Source organism: Lepus europaeus, chromosome X (genome assembly GCF_033115175.1).
Source record: "Lepus europaeus isolate LE1 chromosome X, mLepTim1.pri, whole genome shotgun sequence".
Classification (NCBI taxonomy): Eukaryota; Metazoa; Chordata; class Mammalia; order Lagomorpha; family Leporidae; genus Lepus; species Lepus europaeus.
The window spans coordinates 96,396,061-96,404,027 of NC_084850.1; the positions used below are offsets into that span (position 1 = coordinate 96,396,061).

The 7,967-nt window shown below is 43.5% G+C and overlaps 1 non-coding gene across 1 annotated transcript; it reads right to left on the bottom strand.

The window, feature by feature from the left end:
• Positions 1–971: 971 nt before the first annotated feature.
• On the bottom strand, positions 972–1,079 carry LOC133753875 (U6 spliceosomal RNA). The gene has a single exon (XR_009865114.1). It is a non-coding gene; the product is annotated as a U6 spliceosomal RNA (small nuclear RNA).
• Between the last annotated feature and the right edge of the window lie 6,888 nt (positions 1,080–7,967).

Sequence of the window (7,967 nt, forward strand, 5' to 3'; positions counted from 1 at the left end):
GATTAAGACTTGGGGTTAGCATTATGTGACAGTGAGTTAGCCCACTGCTTGTGATGTCAGCATCCCAAACAAGCACCAGATCAAGTCCCGGCTGCTCCACTTCTGATCCAGCTTCCTGCGAATGTGCCTGGGAAAACAGCAGAAGATGACCCAAGAGCTTGGGTATCTGCAATCCTTTTGAGAGACCTGGAAGAAGCTCCTGGCTCCTGGCTTCTGTCTGGCCCAACCCTAGCCATTGTGGCCATTTGGGGAGTGAACCAGTGGGATGGAGGATTTCTCTCTCTGTGTCTCTCCTCCTCCACCCTCTATAATTCTGCCTCTCAAACAAATAAATAAATCTTTTAAAAAATACATAAATATTGGCCGGTGCCGCAGCTCACTAGGCTAATCCTCCGCCTTGCGGCGCCGGCACACCGGGTTCTAGTCCCGGTCGGGGCACCGATCCTGTCCCGGTTGCCCCTCTTCCAGGCCAGCTCTCTGCTGTGGCCAGGGAGTGCAGTGGAGGATGGCCCAAGTGCTTGGGCCCTGCACCCCATGGGAGACCAGGAGAAGCACCTGGCTCCTGCCATCGGATCAGCATGGTGTGCCGGCCGCAGCGCGCCGGCCGCGCCAGCCATTGGAGGGTGAACCAACGGCAAAGGAAGACCTTTCTCACTGTCTCTCTCTCTCACTGTCCACTCTGCCTGTCAAAAAAAATACATAAATATTTTAAAAGATTTATTAAAATGTGTGACAATCAAAATGGTGCAGTATTGATGAAGGGATAATAGCATAGAACAAAGAAAAAGAATAGAGAACCCAGAAATAGACTTACATGAATATAGTCAATTTATTTTTATCTTTTAAACTTTTGATTAACATATACTTCTTGTACAACTTTATTGCTTATACAGCTTTCAGGGGGCACAGTGTAAAATTCAACACATGTAGATAGCATAAATGGATAAAATAAGGCATTGGCATCCCCACCTGACACTCTGGAATCTTTCATGAATTTTTATGTCATTCCTTGTGCAGGGGCCATGCTGATCTTCTCTATATCATCAAAGTTTTCATATTTGTGCTGCCAGAGTGAGCACTCATCAATTGATTTTTAAGAAAGGTACAAAGGCAATTCAATGGAGAAATGATTTTTGAGATGGTGCTAGAAAAATTAGGTTGCAAACAAACAAATTTAAAAAGAAAAAAGCATTGATCTAAACCTCACAATTTACAAAAGAAATCAAAATGGATGATACACAACTTTAAATATAACATAGAACTCTAGAAAGAAACATAAAAGAATACCTTTGTGACTTTAGGTAAAGCAAAGATTTCTAAGGACATGAAAAGCACAACACATAAAATAAAAATGATGAAGTTCAACAATATTTTATTTATTTTCATTTGAAAGGGAGAGAGAGAGAATCTTCCATCTGCTGGCTCACTTCCCAGATGCCTACAACAGCCAGGGCCAGGCTAAGCCAGGAACCCAGAATTCAGGTCAGCTCTCCTACATAGAAGGCAGAGACCCAAATAGTTGAGCCATCATCTGCTGACTCCCCAGGTGCACATTAGCAGGAAGCTGGAATAGAGAGTGGGGCCAGGACTTGAACCCAGGCAGTGCCATATAGAATGTGGACATATTAAGCAGCATCTTAACCAGAGTCAAATGTCTATCCACAGTTCAACAAAATTTAAAATCTTTGTTCTATGAAAGGCAATGTTAAAAGAATGAAAAGCAAGCTATAGGCTGAGAGAATATATAAGAAAAAGCACATATATATATATAGAATATATAAAAAGTTCTAAAGGCCGGCGCCGTGGCTTAACAGGCTAATCCTCCACCTTGCAGCACTGGCACACCGGGTTCTAGTCCCGGTTGGGGTGCCGGATTCTATCCCGGTTGCCCCTCTTCCAGGCCAGCTCTCTGCTATGGCCCAGGAAGGCAGTGGAGGATGGCCCAAGTGCTTGGGCCCTGTACCCCATGGGAGACCAGGAGAAGCACCTGGCTCCTGGCTTCGGATCAGCGAGATGCACCGTCCGCAGCGGCCATTGGAGGGTGAACCAACGGCAAAAAGGAAGACCTTTCTCTCTCTCTCTCTCACTGTCCACTCTGCCTGTCAAAAAAAAAATTCTCAAGATCAAATCATAAAAACAAGTCAATTATTAAAAACAAGATAAATATTTGAGCAGATAATTCTTTATGAAAGACATGAGTGTCAATTAAGCACATGAAAATCATAACACTGCATATTCAAACCACAATAATAATGATATCATTACAGAGCTATTAGGATGGGTAAAAAGAAATAAAAAAGAAAAGAAAAAACTGGCACTACCCAGTGCTAGAAGGATACAGACCACCTGTAACTTGTATGAATTTTTGCACTTTACAATAAAATTAAACATATGCTTACTATATAATCTACAATCATGATTCTAGATATTCATCACAAGGAAAGAAAATACAAACACGCACTGGCAAATACTGATAGTTTTATTCATAACTGCTAAGAACTGGAAACAACCTGAAGTGATGAATGAACCCTGATATATCCCTATAGTGGAATACTAGTCAGTAATACAAATACCTAAAATAAATTATTAAATAAATACGTGAACTAGATATGTGGTGTGCAACACAAAATGGATGAATTTCTAAAACATGCTAAATGAGAAGCTAAATCAAAAGATCACATACTTTATGATTCTATGTATATGACATTTTGAAAAAGGCAAAACTGTTTAAAACTAGTGAGTGATTATGAGTGGCCAAAGATTTAACTAAAAAGAGAAACATAAGGAAATTATTTGGAGTGACATAGTTTTTAACTTACGCTAGTTGTAGTGTTGGTTCAGTCAGGAATCTATTTGTAGTTGTCAAAAATCATAGAACTGTATACTAAGAAGAGTGAACTTTACTACGAGGATAATTTAAAATAAAGTAAATGGGCCAGCGCCGCGGCTCACTAGGCTAATCCTCCACCTTGCGGCGCCGGCACATGGGGTTCTAGTCCTGGTTGGGGTGCCGGATTCTGTCCCGGTTGCTCCTCTTCCAGTCCAGCTCTCTGCTGTGGCCCAGGAGTGCAGTGGAAGATGGCCCAGGTGCTTGGGCCCTGCACCCACATGGGAGACCAGGAGAAGCACCTGGCTCCTGGCTTCCGATCAGCACAATGTGCTGGCTGCAGCATGCCAGCCGCAGCAGCCATTGAGGGGTGAACCAATGGAAAAGGAAGACCTTTCTCTCTGTCTCTCTCTCTCTCACTGTCCACTCTGCCTGTCAAAAAAAATATTTAAAAAAATAAAGTAAATGAAGAAGAAATATTTCCTCAGACAAACAAAACTAAGGCTGTCAGCAGCACTGAGTACAAAAATGGGAAAGAAAGTTTGTTCCGGCAGAACAATGTGCTTCAGAAACACAAGAGTGAAAAATACCAAAAAATGGAATAAATAAAAATAAATAGTAATTTCTTTTCTCTTATTTTTATTTGCCCTGATAATTGGCTAAAGCAATCATAGGACCAATGTGTTTCTAGCAAATGGAAAAATAAAATGTATGATAATACCATAATGACATGGAGAGAATATTTGGGGTTATGCTATCATGAGATCTTAACACTTCACGTGAATAATATAATATAAATGGACTATAAAAATGTATATTGTAAACCCCAGAGTAACCACTAAAGCTTTATTGAAAAGGGGCCAGTGTTGTGGCACAGTGGGTTAAGCCACCACTTGCAATGCCAGCATCCTATATCAGAGCACAGGTTCATGTGCCAGCTGTTCCATTTCCCATTTAAATCCTTGCTAATGTGCCTGGGAAAGCAGCGGAGAATGAACGAGTGCTTGGGCCACTGCCACCCAGACGGTAAACCTGGATGGAGTTCCAGGATCCTGGCTTCAGCCTGGCCCAGCTCCAGCCATTGCAGGCCATTTGGGGAGTGAACCAGCAGCAGATGGAAGATCTCTCTTAGTCTCTCCCTGTCTCTGTTGCTCTGTGTTTCAAACAAATAAAATAAATAAACCTTTGATAGAAAAGAATAGTATAAATAATAAGCCAATAATGAAATAAAATAATAAAAACCCAAAAGATGTCAGAAAAAAAATGGAATGGACGAAAATGGTTTAATACAACCATATCAACCGTTATATATCCTAAATATTTCAATTAGAAATAAGAGAATGGTAGAGTGGACCAAAAAAGTGAAACCCAGCTCTATGCTGTCTAAAGGAAACTTCCTTCAAATATTAAAAAATAAATGTTAAAAGTACATGATTGGGGGCAGGCACTGTGGTATATACTGGGTAAGGCCACCTCCTGCAGTGCCCGCATCCCATATGGATGCCAGTTCGAGTCCAGGCTGTTCCACATCCTATCCAGCTCTCGGCTATGGCCTGAGAAAGCAGTACAAGATGGCCCAAGTCCTTGGGCCCCTGCACCAGCATGGGAGACCTGGAGGAAGCTCCTGGCTCCTGGCTTCAGATGGTGCAGCTCTGGCCATTGAGTCCAACTGGGGAGTGAACCAGCGGATGGAAGACCTCTGTCTCTCTCTGTCTCTCCTTTTCTCTCTGTGTGGCTCTGACTTTCAGATAAATAAATAAATCTTTTTTAAAAAGTACATGATTGGAAATATATATATATATATATATGCCATGAAAACAATAATCAAATTAAAGCTAGAATAGTGAAATATATGCTAGACTATAGAACAAGTAATGTCACCACAGATCAACAAAGCTATTTCATAATGAGAGCTGGATCAGCTGTCCAAAAAGACGCAAAAACCTTAAATGTATCTACACCTAGCAATAGAACTTCAAATACGTGCAGGGGCAGGCATCTGGCATAGCAGTGAAGTCGCTGCCTGGGACACCCACTTCCATATCAGAGTGTCTGGTTCCAGTCCTAGCTCTTCTGCTTCTGGCCCATCTTCCTGCTATTGTACACCTTGAGATGCAATAGGCGATGGCTCAAGTATTTGGGTCCCTGCCACCCATATAGGGGTCCCAGATTGAGTTCCAGGCTTCTGGCTTCAGCCTGGACCAGTCATGGCTATTGTTGGCATTTGGAGAATGAATCACTGTAAAGGAGCTCGCTCTCTCTCTCTCTCTCTCTCTCTCTCACACACACACACACTTTCAAATAAAATTTAAAAATGAATAAATATTTTAAAATAAAGAAAATGCAGAGGCCAGCATTGTGACCCAGTGGGTTAAACTGACACCTGTGATGCCAGCATCCTTTTCACTGCCAGTTCAAGCTCCTCTCTCTCCACTTCCAGTCCAGCTCCCTGCTAATGCATCTGGAAAACAGCAGAACATGACACAAGTTCTTGGGCCCCAGCCACCCACATGGGAGACCCACATGGAAACTCTGCCTATCAAATAAATAAATAAGTCTTTGTTTTTAAAAAGCTCATGGAGGGGCTGGCGCTGTGGCATAGCAGGGAAAGCCACTGCCTGTAGCGTTGGCATCTCATGTGGGTGCCGGTTCATGTCCCAGCCGCTCCATTTATGATCCAGCTCCCTGCTAATGCACCTGGGAAAGCAGCAGAAGACGGCCCAAGTCCTTGGGCCCTTGCACCCACATGGGAGACCTGGAAGAAGCTCCTGGCTCCTGGCTTCGAATTGGCACAGCTACAACCATTGTGGCTATTTGGGGAATGAATCAGCAAATGGAAGATCTCTCTCTCTCTCTCTCTCTCTCTCTCTCTCTCCCCCAACTCTGCCTTTCAAATAAATAAATAAATCTTTAAAATAAAATAAAAATATCATGGAATATGGAATTAAAAGGAATGTTTAAAACAGTGAATAAAATACAGAAAAAACTAAAAGAACTGAAAGGAAAAATATATAAATCCATAAATTCTACTTTGATGGAGATTTCAACAGTCCTCAGAGATTGACAGGATAAGGAGATGGAAAATTAGTAAGGGCATACAAGACCTGAACAATACTATCAGCAAACATGAGCTATGAATTGAAGTTTATAGGACACTTTACCAAAAAAGCAACAGAATACACATTCTGCTCAAATCTACATGGAGCATTCACCAAGATAGAGAATGCATAAGATGGCCGGTGTCACGGCTCACTAGGCTAATCCTCCGCCTGCGGTGCTGGCACTCCAGGTTCTAGTCCCAGTTGGGGCACCGGTTCTGTCCCGGTTGCTCCTCTTCCAGTCCAGCTCTCTGCTGTGGCCTGGGAAGGTAGTGGAGGATGGCCCAAGTCCTTGGGCCCTGTACCTGCGTGGAAGACCAGGAAGAAACACCTGGCTCCTGGCTTCGGATCGGCGCAGCACTCCGGCCATAGCAGCCATTTGGGGGGTGAACCAACGGAGGGAAGACCTTTCTGTCTCTCTCTCTCTCTTACTGTCTAACTCTGCCTGTCAAAAGAGAGAGAGAGAGAGAGAGAGAGAGAGAGAGAGAGAGAATGTATAAGTTGCAATACTTACAAAATTTTAAATAATTGAATTATAGAGTATTCCTCAGACAACAATAAAATTAAACTCAAAATCAGTACCAGAAGGATACCTGATAAATTTCCAAATAATTGGAAATGAAACAATACACATCAAATAGCTGAGAGGAAATCACAATAGAATTTTAAAATATTTTTAACTGAATGCGGTCATGTACCAAATTTGTGGGAAGTGACCAAAATAGTGCTTCTAGGGAAATTCATATCATTAAAGATATTAGAAAAATATCTCAAATCAATTATCAAATTTTCACCTCTTTAAGAAAAAAGAAAAAAAAAAAAGCAAGGGGCAGGTGTTTGGTGCAGCTGCTTGGCACCCACATTGCATATCAGAGTCTCAGGTCTGCTTCCAATTCCAGCTTCCTGCTAATGTAAACTCTGGGAGGCAGCAGATGCTGATGGCACACGTGCCAGGGCTCCTTCCAGCCACATGGGAGACCTAGATTGAGTTCTGGGATCTCAGCTTCAGCCTGCTCAGCCCGAGTCGTAGGCATTTGAGGAGTAAGCCAATGGATAAAGATTTCTCCCCCTCCCCCTCCCATTCTCCCTTCTCTCCCTCTTTCTCTTCTCTCACCCCCACTCTTCCCCCTCCCCTTCCCCTCTTCTCCCTCTCTTTCCTCTGGCTCTCTCCCTATCACTTTTCTCTCTCTCTTTAATTCAGGGGTGGGAAAACATTTTTCTGCCAAGGGCCATTTGGATATTTGCAACATCATTCACAGGGCACACAAAATTATTAACTTAAAAATTAGGCTGGGGCCGGTGCTGTGGCGCAGCGGGTTAAAGCCCCAGCCTGCAGCACCGGCATCCCATATGGACGCCAGCTTGAGTCCCGGCTGCTCCCCTTCTGATCCAGCTCTCTGCTGTGGCCTGGGAAGGCAGTAGAAGATGGTCCAAGTCCTTGGGCCCCTGCACCCACGTGGGAGACCTGGAAGAAGCTCCTGGCTCCTGATTTCAGATCAGCTCAGCTCTGGCCATTGCGGTCATTTGGGGAGTGAACCAGTGGAATGGAAGACCTCTCTCTCTGGCTCTGCCTCTCTCTCTGTAACTCTGTCTTTCAAAGAAATAAAACAATTCTCTTTAAAAAAATTAGGCTGCTATAGATTTATTGAATTTCAAGTCCCACCTACATTTGTCTTGGCAGGACGAGAACAAATGATTTCTCGTACCTTCTAGGGCCCATGGACCAGACATTCCACGCCACAGCCTTAAAATAATTGGGATCGGGGTTTGGCGCAGCCCTGAAGTCATTTGTTGAGATGCCTCCATTCCACATCAGAGTGCCTGGTTCGAATCCTAGCTCCTCTGCTTCTGATCCAGCTTCCCGTTAATGCCCACCATGGGGGGGGGGGTGCAGCAGATCATGACTCAAACACTTGGGTCCCTGACACCCATGTGGAAAACTTCCATTGAGTTCCAGGCAACCAGCCCTGGCTATTGTGAGCATTTGGGAAATGAACCAGTGGGTGGGTGATCTCTCTCTCTCTCTCTCTCTCTCTCTCTCA